The sequence below is a fragment of the Mobula birostris genome, chromosome 12 (genome assembly GCF_030028105.1).
Source record: "Mobula birostris isolate sMobBir1 chromosome 12, sMobBir1.hap1, whole genome shotgun sequence".
NCBI lineage: Eukaryota > Metazoa > Chordata > Chondrichthyes > Myliobatiformes > Myliobatidae > Mobula > Mobula birostris.
Window position 1 is genome coordinate 38,866,533 of NC_092381.1, and position 19,110 is coordinate 38,885,642.

The window sequence follows — 19,110 nt, forward strand, 5'->3', positions numbered from 1 at the left end:
TCTTTAATTCTGTTGCTACCTGTCAGCTAGCAATCAGGAAGCCACAGTTGGAAGACCCTTTAATTTCAACAGCAGTCTCCCCCATTGAATGTTCGCATCTTCCACCAGCCACACTCTGGTCACTGCGGGGCAAGAGTTCATACTATTGCGATACTAAGATGGGTGGAGGGGCAGTTAGTGTTGAGAAAGTAGCGAATTGGCAGAGGGACGTAGACAGACTAGGAGAATGGGCAAAGAAGTGGCAGATGGAATATAGTTTAGGGAAATGTATGGTCTTGCACTTCTCTAGAAGGAATAAAGACATAGACTATTTTCTAACCACTGAGGAAATTCAAAAATCAGAGGTGCAAAGGGACTTAGGAGTCCTCGTGCAGGATTCTCTGAAGCTTAACTTGCAGGCTGAGTTGGTGGTAAGAAAGGCATTAAAAGAAGGTAAGGAAGGTGTTAAAATTCATTTTGAGAGGACTAGAATATAAAAGCAAGAATGTAATGCTGAAAGTTTATAAAGCTTTGGTCAGACCGCACTTGCAGTATAATGCGCAGTTTTGGGCTCCCTATCTAAGCAAGGATGTGCTGGCACTGGAGAGGATCCAGAGTCTCCTGAAGAAGATGGCACCAGCAAACAATACAACCAGACGGTTCACATCTCCTTTTTCTGTCAAACGTGGTTCTGCTACTGCTGGAGCCAGAGATCTACAAGTTGGTGGTGTGTTTTTGGGCTGATTGAGCAATCTGTTGCTTTGCTGTCTCCAAGGGTGTTCCATGAGGCACTGCAGCCTTAAGGCCAAGAAGCCTGGAGACAGGGTGCAAGCCATTGATCAACTGCATTTCTCGCTGATCTAGCATTTTGTAGCGCTGAAGACTGAAATCATCAGGGCGAGTGCGGAATGCAAGCAGGTGTTCCGTGCTATCTATCAGCATCTCACTCACCGCTGCCAGGGGAAAAACCCTGCATCTGAATGCGCTCTCTCTCTCTCAGTGCTGGCAGAGAATGGTGCCAGAATCCTGGGTCTTGCGCAAGGTTTAATCAATGCGGTTTGTAGTTTGGACTCTAGTTCATGCTAAGATGTGTTTCTGGTTTCTGGTCACTCCTTTTTTTGTTACTATTTTTGGCAGCTTTGAATCAGAATGACCTGCAGATAACATACACTGAGCTGAACTGCATCTGCCAGAGTAAGCAAGATCTCCCAGTGGCCACACATTTTAATTCCACGTCCCATTCCCATTCTGACATGTCTATCCACGGCCTCCTCTACTGTCAAGATGAAGGCACACTCAGGTTGGAGGAACAACACCTTATATTTCATCTGGGTAGCCTCCAACCTAATGGCATGAACACTGACTTCTCTAACTTCCATTAGTGCCCCACCTCCCCTCCGTACCCTAGACCTTATTTATTTATTTATTTATTTATTATTCTTACCATTTTTTTCTATCTCTCTCTGTCTCTCTCACTATAACTCCTTGCCCATCCTCTGAGCTCCCCTCCCCCCTACTTTCTCCCTTGGCCTCCCGTCCCATGATCCTCTCTCTTCTCCAGCCTCGTATCCCTTTTGCCAATCAACTTTCCAGCTCTTAGCTCCATTCCCCCCCCCCCCGGTCTTCTCCTATCATTTCGGATCTCCCCCCCCCACTCTCAAATCTCTTCTTTCAGTTAGTCCTGATGAAGGGTCTCGGCCCAAAATGTCGACTGTACCTCTTCCTATAGATGCTGCCTGGCCTGCCTGGCCTGCAGCATTTTTTATGTGTGTTGCTTGAATATTTCTGGACTCATTTGATTTTGTGTTTTATATTCTGTGCTTTTCACTCTTTTTTTGTTGTTGTTTGCATGATATGTTTGATTTTGGTTTTATTTTGCTGGAGGAGGGTGAGATGTTTTTCTTTGAACGGGTTCTATGGTTTTCATTCTTTTGTGGCTGTCTATGGGGGAAGATGAATCTTACGACTGTATACTGCATACATGCTTTAATAATAGATGCATGAATATTTGATTTCTTTTGAGGAGTTTCATGGGAATGAAAGGGTTAACGTATGAGGACCATTTGATGGCTCTGAGACTGTACTCGCTGGAATTTAGAATGAGGAGGGATCTTATTGAAACCTAATGAATATTCAAAGGCCTAGATAGAGTGGATGTGAAGAGAATGTTTCCTATACTGTACTGGTGCAAACTAGGAACAGAGTGCAGGAGGAATTTATTTAGCCAGAGGGTGGTGAATCTGTGCAATTCATCTCATAGATGGCTGTGATGGCCAAGACATTGGGTATACGTATTTAGAGTGAATGTAAGTATGTTCTTCATTACAAAGAGTGTCAAATGTTATGTTGAGAAGGCAGGAGAATAGGGTTGCTAAGGGTAATGAATCCAACATGATTAAATGGTGGAGCAGGCTGAATAGCTTAATTCTTCTTCTATGTCTTATGGTTTTATATTCAGGTTTATTGAAGAAGTAAGTAATGGAGTGTATTTTTTGATTAGTTTGTATTTATCTCGATACACTTGATTTACAAATTTGGTCTAGAGTTGCTAAACAAGTGTCTGGAGGACAAGTAGAAAAAGGGAATTTAAGGTCTGTCTACTAAGTTGTCCTTAGACATCATGATTGTATCATCTAATGGCAATGCTAAGCCCTTGGCCCATATCATACAACTTTGCAAAGGTGGCTTCCAGCAAACTGAGTAATTTTTCTGGTGGTTTTATGCCTGCATCTGCTGTGCAATAAGTTTCTTTTTGCAGGAGGTAAAACATAAGAGCAGATTAAAATCAGAAGAAGTTGGAACAGTTTTACAGAGGGAAAGGACTTTTTTCTCCAAGAATCTAAGAGTAATTTACTAAAATTAAACAAATAACAAACACTAATTTACATCACTGACACCACTCTTAACCAAAAGTACTACAGATACTTAAGGAGTACTCAATCAACTTTGGCAAAAGCTGTAAAAGTTGATGGAAAAATACAATATGGAACTACCTGTGTGATTGGCCCATACTGCAAAATCATGAGTCAGGAAAAGAGCAAACATTTGTCTTACAAGCAGTGGAAAATAAAAAGGTTGCAGTGATTTGAGTGAATTTTATTGAATAGAACCTTGTATTCCTTTGAGAAATTGGTTATATCCAAAACAGATTTTAAAAGGGTTAATATGTCTGCTTTCGGTTCCGAGATGCAGGTTGAAACCATTTTATTTTTGATATTCTTGCTGTGCAGCAGACATTATTTCATTCCCGATTTGTGTAGAGGAATTTTATATTTCTGCATATGTTCTATGTTATAGAAATTCAGGCTGATATCCTTATCTCTCAGTTGCAAAAATCCACAAGCTCATTCAAAACAGGATTGCAATCAATCATCACTGAATAATTTAGAATTTTCAAAGACTAAAATTGGCTGAATGAAGCCAACTTTTCTTTGGAAATTGCACAACGTAGTTCAAATGAAATGATTAGGTGGATCTTGGGCTAATAAGATATGCTCCAGGAACACACCTGATTTTGGCTTATTTTTCAGGGGTCAGAGAAGGGTTTTGGCCCGAAACATCAACTGTACTCTTTTCCATAGATGCTGCCTGGCCTGCTGAGTTCCTCCAGCATTTTGTGTGTGTTGCTCGGATTTCCAGCAGCTGCAGATTTTCTCTTGTTTGAGATTAAGTCTTTATCTTTTTTATTGAACAGTTTATATAAAGTGTTGCGTATTTAATATTTAAGTAATATTTGAGTAAACTTGCATTTATATTGTTTGAGTAAGCATTCTTGTTTGTTTAAATAATTCACCATGGTTTACGTGTATAACTACATGTATTACACACACACTATCATGTGATACCTGCACACCTCACTTAAAGTAAACGCAAAGTTAGACCTGTAATCCTGGACTCCCGCATTTTCCTTTGAATTACTTTAATGTTTTTAAGTTACAAAACACAAGAAAAGATTTCATTAGTTTGCTTTGATCTGATGAATGAAAAACACATTTGCAATAACTCTTACCAATGCCAGTGCATGTACTCTGATTACAATACATGAAGTCTCAAACACATTTTTCTTCATTTTCTAAGTCAGAGAATTTCAGTAAGATCATTCTCTGAAAAACATTTAGATTTGTGCTTCTTCAATTTCTCTTCTTGTGATTTCACGGTCAAACTCTGGAATAGTAACAATTTCCTCACATAGGTATACAATCAATCTGTGATACACATTTCAGTTCATCTTTACTCATCACTTGAACAGTCAGGACAAAATCATTCCTTTATATTTTGATCAACAATGCTATCACTGCTCTATCCTGGCATGTGTCAAATAATTTTTGCATAATTCTCTCTATGCATATACAGCCTTCCCATTTAAGGTTCAGCAAGAATAATTTTTCCCATACGTTCCAGCATAAGGAGATTTGATTGATTTTAAAAAGATCATAAACCCATACACTTCAAATTTTACACAATAAAACTTAAGAGCCTTTCTCTTCATAAAACTGTGGTAAGTATTACTCTCAGACTGTTACAAATCTATTCCATCTATTCCTGTTCAAGATACATTTGATTATCTGAAGATAACCAAATTCAACACTGAATTCAATACTTCCTAATCATCTCTTCAGTTGAATGCAACCTAACACAGAATACCTGTACAACAGATAGCTCTATGTTGTAAGCCTGCATATCACAAATCTCCTTAGTAAAATTTGGAAGCTTGCTATTGAAAGTAATTATTTTTCAAAAATATCAAAGCACTTCTATTGTTATAGGTAACAGCATTCGAAAATGACTATGTAGCTGACCAAATTATTCATTAATAATTAGATTGTCACCTCATATATCTTAATACATTTTAATATTTATTTTCTGTGGAATAGTTCAAATCTCACCTAAATAAATGTCCCTCACTATGTCAAATATGCAGCAACACATATGCTAGAGGAACACTATGGGTCAGGCAGCATACAGTATGTGGAGGGAAATGCACAGATGATTTTTCAAGTCATGACTCTTCGTCAGGACAAAAAGATTGAGGGTGGAGGGAAGGGGTGGAGAGAGTGATTGGTGGATCCGTATCAGGAGGGGCGATAGGCAGGAGGAAGGGAGACTAGAAATAGGTCTCCAGTTGGTAGCATAAAATGCTTTCCTGCAAATTCTTACATTGACAGCAAAATAGCTTCTTACAAATGTGGTAACTTTTAAGCACCCAGAAATAACCTTTTCCTGTTCTTCATCCAGAATTAGTCAATGAGACCTTGAATTTGATTTGTATCACTGTTGCCAGCAACAGTGATAACACTTTTGAGACCATTTCGTAGTTCTAAAGTAATCTAGACATATTGGATATTATCAATAAGACAGCTTGTCTTCAAAGGGAATTTAAATTTAAAAAAAAAATGATTGCATGAGTTTTAACTTGAAGTCGATGGCCAAACATTTGGATATTTTTATCTTTAAACTGTACACCTATTGTATGCTTTGATGGAAGTTCGCTTTATTTTGTGAAATCTAGTAAAATAAAATTATGCCTGTTTGAAATCCTGTGCAGGAATGAAGTGCAATGGGAACAAATGAAGGGGAAATCAAGCAGAAAACAAGAGGACATCCAGATTTCATGGAACATATGGGCACAAGCTGGGCCGCAGATGTTGCCGGAGGCAATGCATCTGATCACTGGCTCAGTCACCTCACATAAACATGAACAATCTATCATTTGTTTAGAGACATAGCTCCAAGGACTTGCAGTATTTGTCATTTGCAACCTCCAACATATTTTGTTTGCAAATTTTGAAAATGGCTAATATTCAGAAGGGGTGGAGATTAGAGTATTAGTGGGATCATACACAAAATGCTGAAGGAAATCATCAGGTCAGGAAGCATCCATGGAAGTGAAAAAAACAATTGACGTTTTGGGTCAAGACCCTTCTTCAGGACTGGAAAGAAAGAATAAAAAGGTTGCGGAGGGGAATGAGGATAGCTGGAAGGTGATAGGTGGGAAAGGTAAAGGGCTGGAGATGAAGGAACCTCTTAGGAGAGGACCATAGAAGATAGGGCAGGAGGCACACCAGGGGGAGGTGACAGGCAGATGAAAAGAGGTAAGAGACCAGAGTCGTGATAAAAAGAGGGAAGAAAGGAACCTTTTTTTTAATAAAACAGAAGGAGAAATTGACATTCATGCCATCAGGTTGGAGGCTACCCAGATGGAATATAAGGAGTTGCTTCCCCACCCTGAGGGTGGCCTCTTGTTGGACCAACATGTCAGAAAGGAAATGGGAATTGTTATATGGTTATATGAATTAAAATGTTGGCCACCAGGAAGTTCCAGTTTTGGCAGATAGAAGAGGTGCTTGATGAAGCAGTCCCCCAATTTATGTCAGCTCTCCCCAGTGCAGAGAAGGCCACATCGGGATCACCAGATACAACAGATGACCCCAGCAGATTCACAGGTGAAGTGCTGCCTCACCTGGAAGGACAGTTTAGGTCCTGAATGGAGGTGAGGGAGGAGGTGAGTGGGCAGGGGTAGCACTTTGGCCACCTGCAGGGATAAGTGCCGGAAGGGAGATAAGTGGGGAGAGGCAAGTGGACAAGGGATTCATGGAAGGAGTGATCCCGTGGAAAGCGGAGAGTTGGAGGGAGGTAAAGATGCATTTGGTGGAAGGAACCCTTTGGAGATGGCAGAAGTTTTGGAGAATGATGTGTTGGATGTGAAGGATCATGGAGTGGTAGGTTAGGACAAGAGGAACTCTATCACTGGTAAGGTGATGGAAGATGGGGTGATATGTCCGGAAAATGGAGACGATGCCGGTGAAGGCAGCATCAGTGATGGAGGAAGGGAAGTTCGCTGAAGGACAATATTTGAAGTTCTGGAAAGGAAAGCCTCATTCTGGAAACAGATGCAGCAAGGATGAAGGAACTAAGAAAAGGAAATGGCATTTTTACAGGAAACAGGATGGGAATCAGCAGATTTATAAAAAAATATCGATCAACGGTTCATCTTCAAAGATGGAGACAGAGAGACTGAGAAAGGGGAGGGGGTGTCAGAAATGGATTGAGTGAATTTAAGGGCAGGGTGGAAGCTGGAGGCAAAGTTAATGAAATTGATGAGCTCAACATGGAAGCATGAAGCAGCACTAATGTAATCGTCAATGTAGCGGAGGAAGTGTTGGGGAGCATTACTGCAGAAGGCTTGGAACATGGACTGTTTGTTCTACGTAGACAATGAAAAGGCAGGTATATGTTGCTGAGTATTAGGGGGTTTACTTTATACCTCCAAAAACTTTAAAGCAAGCTTTAGTCGATGTACAGTACTTTTTATTCCAAATATAGTAATATTGTCATAAACCTCATGCATCAAATTTAGAATAACAAAAAGACACTTTAGACAAAAGATCAATTCATGTTGCTGATTGCCCAATACTCTTAATACACACAATACCCTAATCCCAGGGTGATTAGATTCCCTAGCTGCAGATCTTTAAACTCAAAATCAGATGTAAGTCCTATCCAATGTAGGTATCAAAGGGTACCTCACTATAAGAGCTTATACCGTACCACATACACTTCAAGGGCAATCTTGTTACACTGTCTTTTCTCTGCGGAGAGGTCCATCCGAACAATACCCATTGCTTGAGTAGCTTGTCCCCCACCCTATCAAGGAGGGGATACTTCCAGATAACAAAATCATTTAAACATAATTATTTTATTTTTTAATGATACTCATTTAAATTTAGACAAATATTTCTTAACACACATTTAACACTCAGAGGATTTCTGATTTATGAAAAAATTCCAAATAGCAAAAGATTTACAAACTACAAAGGATTTCCAAACACAGGTAGAATTTTATCTAACTAGAAGAACATAGCAATGAGTTGCAGACCAACAAGTCATCTGTCACAGAAACTGAAGGATGAGGAATGAATTCCAGTTCTTTTTTTTCTGTCACCCCATCTCTCTGTTACTCTCCTTGACATTTCTAACAATCCCCAATGCTGATGATATTTATACGATTTTCTACTAGATGACGTCATCTGCATATAATATTTTCTAGATAATTCTGCTGGGACAAAGTAACTCACACAGATGGTCTTAATTGCTTCTGGTGACAGAGATCTCACACATCCACAACTAAGGCTGTGAGGCCTGACTCACTGAATACATAAACATCCCAACTTGTAATCACATTTTATATGCTAAATGACATTGTCTTAAGCTTGTTTAATGAAGACGAAAAAAAAATGACCTCGTAATTTTAGTTTGTAAAGTACACCTCTTAGCAGCCTGTGCTTCTAACTCCAATCTAATTGCTGCTTGCAATTTACATTAAGAACTGGAGACTGGTTCTTGTTTTCTATCACCCACGTGTCCATCTAAGAGTTGCTTAAAAGCCCCTAACGCAGGGTTTCCCAACGAGGGGTCCACAGACCCCTCAGTTAATGGCCGGGGTCTATGGCACAAAAGGTGGAAACTACCAACTTAATGTAACCGCCATGTACTCCCTGTATACATTATGTCAGACAGAGAGTTAGATTGATCCTAGAGCAGGGACAGGACAACATTGTGGGCTATAGGGCCTACACTGTGCTGAAATGACCTATGTTCTAAATTTAGTTCATGACATCATGCTGCCCACAAAACAAATTCAGACTAATCCAATTTTCCAGCTGAACTCCATGGCCTTACAGTTTATGTCTATCAATTAGCTATTCAGATGCCTGTTAATGTGCTGTGTGTTTCTGACTCCCTCATCTTTTGAAACCTGTACGAACTTCTGATTTTTTAAACTCTTATTCCTTCTACCTATTATCTTAAATTAATGGCCTCCCCCATTAACTATTATAAAGGGAAATATGTCCTTCATATCAGAACCCTTCATAATTTTAAGCACCACAATTAAATTTTGGTTCATCATCCAACATTTTTCATTTCTGATCACTTTCTCTTAATATCTTTTGTGTATTAGCTAACATTATGCCATCCTTCTTACAATGTAGTAACCAGATTTGTGTGTTGTAACAGGCAACACAGTTCCAATATGCTCCAGTGCCTCATCTTCACTCTGGATGTCCAGACCCTCCACATAGACATCCTTTTTTACTAACACTCTCATTTGCCTGGCAGAACTTCTTACTCTGAACAAATAAGTGCACTTTTGAGTCCTCTCATTTGCCACAAATCAAAGGTGTAGCCATGGACTCCAGCGATACCCTTCATTGGCTATGTGGAACAGACATTTTTCCAAACCTTATTTCACACCACTCCCTAAACACAGGAGATTCTGCAGTCACTGGAAATCCAGAACAACACACACACACACACACACACACACACAGTGCTGGAGGAGCTCAGCAGGTCAGGCAGTGTCTATGGAAATGAATAAACAGTGGATGTTTCAGGTCAAGACCCTTCATCAGGAGTGGAAAAGAAGGGAAAGGATGCCCTAACTCTTCACCTGTAACATCACTAACTGCATTTGTGCTGTACTGTATATGGAATTTGTCAATGTTATCAACTTTGTAGTAAACTTCCACACCACCCTCAAATTCACCTGGATGATTTCTGACACTTCTTTCCCCTCTCTTTATTGCCCTGTTACTACCTCAAGAGGCAAACACTTTGCTGACATTTACTGTAATGCCACCGATGCCCACAGTCACTCAGATTACACTTTGCCCACTCTCAACTGAATAAGGACACCATTCCTCTCTCTCATTTTACCATCACTGCCACATCTGTTCCAGGACATTACTTGTCAGGAAATGTAGCATCCCCTTTATAAGGTTGGCAGAGCCCTTGCATGCATCTCCTCCACTTCCCAAACTTCTGTTCTCACGCTGCCTTGCCCCTGATAGAGCATAGAGAACGTTCCTTTGTCCTTACCTTTCAACCTATCCACCTCTGTATCCAGCAGAATGCCCTTCATGATTTCTGCCAATTACCATGCAATCCCACCATCTGTCATCACCACTCCCACCTCTTTCCACAGGAATCACTGTCTCCGTGATTCACTGATTTGCTCTCCTGCCTCTCCTCCTCTGGGACTTTCTCCTGCAACCAAAATGATGCAATACTAGCGGGTGAGACACAGATTCATCTGTACCTACTGTAACATTGTGCCCCACAAAGTGACCTACTCTGATCAGCAAGACCAAACGTACAGTAGACTGCTTTGCTGATTACCTACAGGTCTTGAGCTCCTGGTTGAATGCCATTTGATGCTTCCACCAACTTGGCTGTCCTTCGCCACCTCTACTGTCAGAGCTGGACCAAACACCATCTAAAGAAACAGTATCTCACAGTCCTCCATTCATAATACATATGCAACTTCTTTCTATTCTAAGAGGAGATACAAAACAACAACAGTTCTTTGCATTAAAGTTGCACCGGAGCTGGGGTTCTTTTGATTAGTTAAACACAGGAAGTATGACTCCTCATGGAGATTCCAAATGTAAGCAGCTAGAATAATAAAGGACAAGTTATTTTAACTATGTACCAGCTCTCTTATAATTAAAACTCTGTAGAGAAAATCTTCCCAATCTAAATCTGCGAATGGAATTTTCAAAGAAAGTAATTATTTATTCCCAAATCATATTGTTCTTTTCCTTCAATTTTGTATAACTATCAGTGACTTAGAGCTTACTTGCAGAATACTCGTTCCCAATTTTCAAAGAAGAATTTTTTTAAAAATGAGTATAATACCTTGGGTCTTGGGAGTAGGTGGGTGGATAGTTGTATGAGCAGAAGCATATCACAAGTCATGGTTATGCTACTGCTGACGTCAGGGAGACAATCTCTGAAGAGTATTGATAATGGCTGGGGTCACCTGTCTTGTAAAGACACTGCCCAGAAGAAGGCAATGGCAAACCACAAAAGTTTGCCATGAACAATCTTGGTCAAAGACCATGATTGCTTATGTGATACAACACAGCACATAATTATAATGATAATAATATCCACCAAAGAGCATTTTATTCGAAGAAAATACATTGATGTGTTAAGAAGAGGACCAATCCTACATTTTGATATTAGCCATAGAGGCCCAGCTTTTCTCTATAAATACTTCTCAGCTTTTAAATATTTCTTATATTGCAGAAAACTGTTGCAACTTTGTTGCATAACCAGTAACAAATTTACAGCCTTTTATATTATAGTTATGTACTGTGAGAAGTGTTTTCCTCCTCTTTGTCTGGAATTACTACATTTCATTGCTGGAACGCATCTTTCAGGATGGGAAAGATAGAAATTATTTTTTGCTTATTACATTCTACTTGCTGTCATCAAATGTGAAAAATTGGACTTAACACATTTCATGCATGCATTGGTGATTATTGCAGTCAATATGTTCAAAGAAAATTTTCCTGTGCAGGCAGTAACCTGGCTTCAGACAATAGATGGTGAGCTGGCAATAGAATTACCAAACCTGTGTGTTATTATTTCAAGTTTCACTGCAAATGGTACTATGACTACAGAAGGGTTCCTTCAACTCTGGGTTCTAGAAACAAACACTGAGACTGCTTTGAAATTCACAGGCATGTTGCTTTATTCTTCTAGTAAAGATGACTTAAGCCATTTGCTGAAATGGTGAAATTTACCATGTGAAGTTAAGACCTCAAACAGACATTATCTCGGAGTTGGCGGAACAGGCAGGCCACAGATCATAAATAAACTGTTGTCCAACTTTATGTTTGACCTTTGCAAAATAGTAATTCATGAATCCACACATTTATTAATGATTTACTAATGTAAAGTGCGTTGCACCAAAGAGTGAAGGAACAGAGATACAAGTAAATAGAATTGCCAATGTAAATGTTTCAATAACATAAATGTATGTGATTTTACTTCTGTTTATACATTGCAATGTGGTAGAACTTTTAACACAGAATGCTTTAAAAAGCAAGAAACTATTTCTCCTTCCTTCAAACTTGTTTTTTTAATTCAAAATGATAATATAAATCCAGCATTGTATGCCTTACAATTTATAGATATTTACAAGAATCCATGATTCCTGGACAATACCAGACATAAACAATATCTAACAAAATCCTCCACATTTTTTTTAAAGAATGTTGTTTCACTAGCACTAAGTACACATACGAGGGGTGATTGATAGGTTCGTGGCCTAAGGTAGATGGAGTTAATTTTAGAAAACCTAGCACATTTATCTTTCAACATAGTCCCCTCCTACACGTACACATTTAGTCCAGTAGTCGTGGAGCAGATAGATCCCTTCTTTGTAGAACTGGTCCACATCAGGGGTGATTAATAAGTTCGTCGCCTAAGGTAAAAGGAGGTGAGTTATTAACTTCAAACTTTCTGCATTATCACTCAAAGAGTCGAAACTGCACGTGCATGTAACGAGAGCATCTTGGACCTCCAGGTGGTCCACAGCAGGGCTGATTGATAAGCCTGTGGCCTACGGTAGAAAGAGAAGAGTTATACAGCTCTTGTTACATGCACGTGCATTTCAACTCTTTGAGTGAAAATGCAGAAAGTTTGAAGTTTATAACTGACCTCCTTCTACCTTAGGTCACAAACATCAATCACCCCTGCTGTGGGCCACTTTCTGGAGGTCCAAGATGCAGACTTCTACAAAGAAGGGATCTGTATGCTCCACGACTGCTGGACTGTGTGTGTAATGTAGGAAAAATAAATGTGCCGGGTTTTCTAAAATTGACTCATCTACTTTAGGCCATGAACTTATCAATCACCCCTCGTATTATGTATAAAGATAAGAATGTAATGTACATAAACAAACGCTGCATTAGTGAGACCTTAAGCCCTCTGGATGTTGTCGACAGTCAGAAACAGTCAAAGCTATTAAAAATCATTGACATTTTTAAAAAGTTAAAACTAATAAAATTTAAAGCATATTCATATTTTAATAACATTTAAAACATAAATAAACTTAATCTTTTTTATTCCAAAATCTCTTTTTAAAACCCTTACCCCTCACTAACATGCTTCTCCATTCTTATTAATAGCCCGAGTATTGCTGCATCAAGTCTAACCTGATGCAGATTCAATCCTTAGGTTCACAATCCACTGCAGGAGTACAATGTTCCATTGGGCAATTGCCAGGAGTACTATTGCTCACACAGGAATCCTGCATTTAAATCTCGGTGCTGGACTGCTGGCATTCCCCAGCAGGTTCTGGCGCAATCTTAAGAGCTGTGCACTCTGTTTCTTCAAAGGGCAATTCAATAAAAGATTCAATTAAAGTGCTCTGGGAAGTCTAACTTGCACAGCTGTAAACTGAACTTCACCAGACATCAGACACTGCTTTTCAAGGAAAATCTAAAACCAAGCCTATTTGTGCAAAACATGGGGCGTTATTGGCTAGTGCAGCTTTTATTGCTGGTACCCAATTTCTGATGTCAAAGTGGTATTAAAAAGGTGCAGCCTTGTTGAGACCCCCCATAGCCCGTGTGTTGAAAATCTACCTCCATTATTATAGGTCAGTGAGCACCAATGTTTTGGAGCTCAAGGACCGATGATAATTTTCCAAGATTGAATGTTGTGTGATTTGGAGGGGAAGTCTGCAGGTGATAATGGCACTATGTGGGAGAATGCTGACCTTGTCCCTTTAGGCCTGGAGGTGATGGGCTTGGGAGGTCCTGTCAAAGCAGGCTGACAGATGATACAGCTGAAGCCTCTGGTGAGTAGGATACCGATCAAGCAGGCTGTTTTGTACTGAACTGGTGAGGATAGGAACACAAGAACATAAGAAATAGGAGCACGAGTAGGCCATTTGGCCCATCGAGCCTGCTCCGCCATTCAATAAGATCAAGGCTGATCTTGCCATGGGCTCATCGAGTCTGGATCCAATTCATTTTGCTGCAGAGTAGACAATTGCACTCCTCACATCAATTGACGGTGGTAAGTTTTTAGAGGAGTTAGCCCATCATTGTCAGATTCTGATCTGCTCCTTAAGACAGTGTTTATGTGGTTGGTTCAGTTAATATTCTGATTCTCTCATGTTGGTGGTAATAATGTCACTGAATATTAAGGTTAAGTGGTAGTCATAGTCATAGTCATACTTTATTGATCCCGGGGGAAATTGGTTTTCGTTACAGTTGCACCATAAATAATAAATAGTAATAAAACCATAAATAGTTAAATAGTAATATGTAAATTATGCCAGGAAATAAGTCCAGGACCAGCCTCTTGGCTCAGGGTGTCTGACCCTCCAGGGAGGAATTGTAAAGTTTGATGGCCACAGGCAGGAATGACTTCCTATGACGCTCTGTGTAGCATCTCAGTGGAATGAGTCTCTGGCTGAATGTACTCCTGTGCCCAACCATAAGCTCTTACATAAGCTTGTTATGTAAGATCATTATCTCTTACAAAATGTTAGCTGCTTTTATCTCTTGCCTGAATGTTATCTGAATCTTGTGTACGGTGACGGCAGCTTTATTTACTAAAGAGTTACAAATGGAATTGAATGTTTTGCATTCAGTAATCAATACTTTGCTTCTCAACTGTTGATGGAGGGTAGGGCAGTTTTCCCTGAATTCCCACTGACCTGAGTTTGACCTTATTGAAGCAATGCACAGGAACTCAGCAGACCAGGCAGCATCTATGGAAAAGGGTAAATAGTCAACATCCTGTTGTAGAGTCTCGGTCCGAAACATTGATTGTTTACTCTTTTCCATATACGCTGCCTGGCCTGCTGAGTTCCTACAGCATTTTGCGCGTGTTGCTTGAATTTCCAGCATCTGCAGATTTTCTCTAGTTTGTGATTTGACCTTAATGAAAAAGGGTGTCACTCTTACCTAACCTCAGGAATATAGCACTTCTGCCTACATTTGGACCAAGAGTGCAATGGAACCAAGTGGTCCTGGCTGAATCAGGCATCAGTGAACAGATTATGGATAAGCATTCTCATCAATACCTTCTGCCAAGATGCTTATAATTAAGCATGGTCTGACAGAATGAGATGTAGACACTTGTCTTACTTCTTAAGCAGAGTATGTACTGGAAAAATTTACCTATAGTTGTACAGAAACCATTAGCAGGTACTCTGCTAGAATAGTCCAGATCTTGCCAGTTACGGAGCACAAGTTTCTATAGTCCAGATGTTGTTGGCCCTTACTATGTACTCATTGCTCAGGGTTATTTCTTGATATCACATAGAATTAAAGCAAAGTGACTGAAATTGGGATCTCAGAAGGAAGTCATGGTGAAATATCTGGCTGGAAGTCAGTTCAGACACTCTTCCTGTGCCTTTGACACAAAACATCTAATACTCATACCTTCACTATTCATTATGCAAGTAGTGTCAGATGGTAGCTTGACCAAAAAGGCAGCTTATATCCACAGATGCCAGTAATTCTTGGCATGCTCCGGCAGAAACTATCTTTGAAATGTCAAATATAAAAGTTTCAAAATTCATTATGACAACATAAACACTTGGCATTTGAAACTGCTTCCACTCATGTTGAAATTAAACACATTCACAAGAGAAATGTTTGCTTTGTCATCTCAGCAGAGACCCACAGTAACAACCAATCATCGGACCACATGCATGTGTGACCCTTTCATTTACTTCAAACCTTACTTAATTCAGTTAAGTTCTCTATATCACTGAATGAATAATAATGCTAATAACTATTCAGCAGTAATGGTTGTTACTCAAATGCTTAATAATTCCCAAAATAACTTAAATACCACAAAGTCAACGACTAAGGAAAACTGAAGTAGTAACATCAATGGTAGTGATGTGGTTATACGTAGTGCAACTAACCTGACTTAGATTGTGTTGACATTTAACTAAGAATTGTCATTTTTAAATGAACACAAAGTATAACATCCAGTTAGTTTGACTGAAGAACTAACCCTGACCTGCATGTTGTAACTCAGTTACCATTCAGAGAGCTATGATAAACAATGACATATCTAAAAGCAGCAACATCAAGTCGTAATTTGAAGACAGAAAGGAGGGAGGTGTGGGGAAGGTAGGGAGAGAATCTATCACCACAGAGATGAAGCAAATTGCAGAGATGCATTTATAGGACAGATAGTGAGGGAATGGCTAGAGTTACATAGATAAAAGTTAGACAAGAATGTGGGATAGTTGCTGAAGGTCTGGAGGAGTTGTGAAGTGCTGTTGGTTTTGTCGTGGTATCGCGTCCAATTCATCAGTGGAACAGGCACAAAAAGCGGTCAAGATGCCGGAGAGCGACAATGAGCCGTTTTCAAACCTTCTGGCGCCTGATTCACACGAGATGGAAGATCCTCAGTCACTGAATCAGTCAAAGCTAACCAATGAGGACTTCCAAACCCAAGGTCAATGCCATCATCGGCTCCACCTTCAAAAGCTCGCCAACGTGAGATGCCGAGGGAATACAACAAACAGGCTGATCCTGCTGCCCGGGGGAGGAAGAAGAAAAGTTACTACGCGAAACTGCAGCAGCAGGAGCTGGAATGCGAGCGTGAGCTGGCTGAGAAGTACTGTGATCGAGCATGGGAGAGACAAGATGGTGTGAACAAAGACTATGAGGAAACTGAGCTCATCAGTACAGCAGCAAACTACAGAGCCGTTGGACCAACTGCTGAGGCGGACAAGTCTGCAGCAGAGAAGAGGCGGCAGCTCATCCAGGAGTCCAAGTTCTTGGGTGGTGACATGGAGCACACTCACTTGGTGAAGGGGCTGGATTTTGCTCTCCTGCAGAAGGTCCGAGCAGAAATCACCAGCAAAGAGACAGAAGAAGAGGATATGATTGAGAAAGTACAGAAGGAAGTGAAGAAAGATGAAGATCCAGAAAATAAAACTGAATTCAAGACCCTCTTGGGACACAACATATACCGTATTCTGTTTAAAATGAAGCCCCAAGAGCGAAATGAGCTGTTTTTACCAGATGCATGGCGTATGTTGTGGATTTAGATGATGAATATGCAGACATGGATGTACCCACAATGCTAATCAGAAGCAAAGCCGACTGCCCTACCAAGAAAGCACAAACAACGCTGACCACCAATGACATTGTTATCAATAAACTGACTCAGATCTTGTCCTACTTGCGCCAAGGAACTCGTAACAAGAAAATGGAGAAGAAAGATAAAGGTAAATTGGGAGGTGATGAAAAGAGGCATCTTCGATGACACCAGTGACTATGTGCCAACAACCGCGAAGGTTGTTCGTGAGAAGGAGCGTGAAAAGTACCGGGAGAAGGAGAGAGAAAGGGAGCAGGAGCGGGAGAGAGAGCGAGAAAGAGAACAAGAGCGGGAGTGGGAGAGGGAAAGAGAGAGAGACGAAGAAAAAAAATCCAGGCACAATTACTTTGAAAAGCCAAGAGTGGATGATGAACCAGTGGAGATGGATGCTGGTCCTGGGCTGACAAAGGATCTGATTAAGTCGATCAATGAGAAGTTTGCCGGAGCTGGAGATTGGCAGGGAGCAGAATCGGCAAAGAGACAGGAAGAGAAGAAGTGGCTTGGAGTTTTTTTCGGAACGTCAGACAGCTATGCAGAATGTTATCCAGCCACGCTGGATGATATGGCTGTTGACAGCGATGAAGAGGTGGATTACAGTAAGATGGATCAGGGTAACAAGAAGGGACCCCTTGGCCACTGGAATTTTGATACACAGGAGGAATACAGTGAATACATGAACAACAAAGAGGCTTTGCCCAAAGCTGCTTTCCAATACGGCATCAAGGTGTCAGAGGGACGTAAAACACGACGTTTCAAGGAAACGAATGAGAAGGCAGAACCGGATCGGCAGTGGAAGAAGATCAGTGCGATCATTGAAAAGAGAAAGAAGTTAAGAGGCTGATGGTGTCGAGGTGAAGAGACCCAAGTACTGAGTGGCGGAGCGGAGAGACGTCAACTGTTCCTACATTCCATGATGCCGATTGCTTCTTGGCGCTGAATTGTGTGTGTGACCTGTCCCAAATAATTTGTTGTTGTCATCAGCAATGGTCCATCACAATGTAGAACATTAGAAAAACCCTCACACAATTTGTATTGATTGCCACATCTTTATTTTGAAGCCTGCTGATAACTTTTAAGCTGAAGTTGAATATGTTTGACAGGGTGTGAGATGGAGGAGAGATCTTTGAATGAGTCTACAGGTTAAACTTTGAATTGACTGCGGAGGCTTGGATCTCCTCACATTTATATTCTGGTCTTTGTAAATGGTAATGAAAAGCTTCAAATGATTAAATTTAATGAGATATTTAATAGATTTTTTAAAAAGTTAGACAGGAAGAAATGAGAAATCAACTCAACTGTTTAAATGCTACAAGAAAGTTATTGCTCTTGGCTTCTATTACCATTTCATCTAATGCCACTCAAAAGTACTGATGTAAAAATTCATTTCTTCCATACATGATTCATTCACACTATAATTGCCAATTTAGTTTGCTTCATCTATACGTGGAATGAAGACCCCCTCTGGTTATCGTACCATCCTAGTCATGTGCACACTGACATCTTAATTTATACCCTGGCCTACTTTACCAGAACTGTTTGGGGGGCAATTAGTGTTTTCAGCCCCTGGCTTTTTCTTCGCTTCAGTCAAACTCTGATTTTCACAGCTAAGATATGTATTTTTTCTCTATACTACCTTTATCCCATTTTTTTTTAAATCAGGATTTTCCATCTCTTCTACAAGTTTACTATCCTAGAAATCCGGACACTGTAATGGCTGTGAGATTACTAATACAGATGATGATTAGCTCCAATCCTGGCACTGTTTCTTGCTGCACCCTACTCACCACTGCCTCCCAAACGCAAAATGACATGTATTCTGATCCTCAGTTTTCAATGCATGAACCACATCCATGCTGACTAGTACTATTAATCCTTATGTGTTTTAATGTTGCTCAATAACCTTACTGATGGCTTGAGACTACAAGTACACTTCTGGTTTCCCCTTATTTATTATCTATTATCTGCTAAATGCAACATCAAAACCACAACAAAGTCAAAAACAAGGGCATAATTAAACAGGCATCAAGCAATTATAAAGGGTCTACAAGTAAAATAAATAATTGTAAACAAGATTCTATTATTTATACTGAGTCTTCTATATATATAGATCAAAAATATAAAATGAGGAAGTGTGCCGTTTTTGGAAATCCAGAGGAACACACACAAAATGCTGGAGGAACTCAGATCAGGCAGCATCTATAA

The 19,110-nt window shown here is 40.1% G+C and overlaps 1 protein-coding gene and 1 pseudogene across 1 annotated transcript in view; one reads left to right on the top strand and one right to left on the bottom strand.

The window, feature by feature from the left end:
* The window catches only part of slc6a9 (solute carrier family 6 member 9), a 285,699-nt gene that overhangs the window by 217,171 nt on the left and 49,418 nt on the right, over positions 1–19,110 (bottom strand). The gene's annotated exons all lie outside the window — the stretch shown is intronic.
* On the top strand, positions 16,124–17,780 carry LOC140206307 (protein Red pseudogene; annotated as a pseudogene).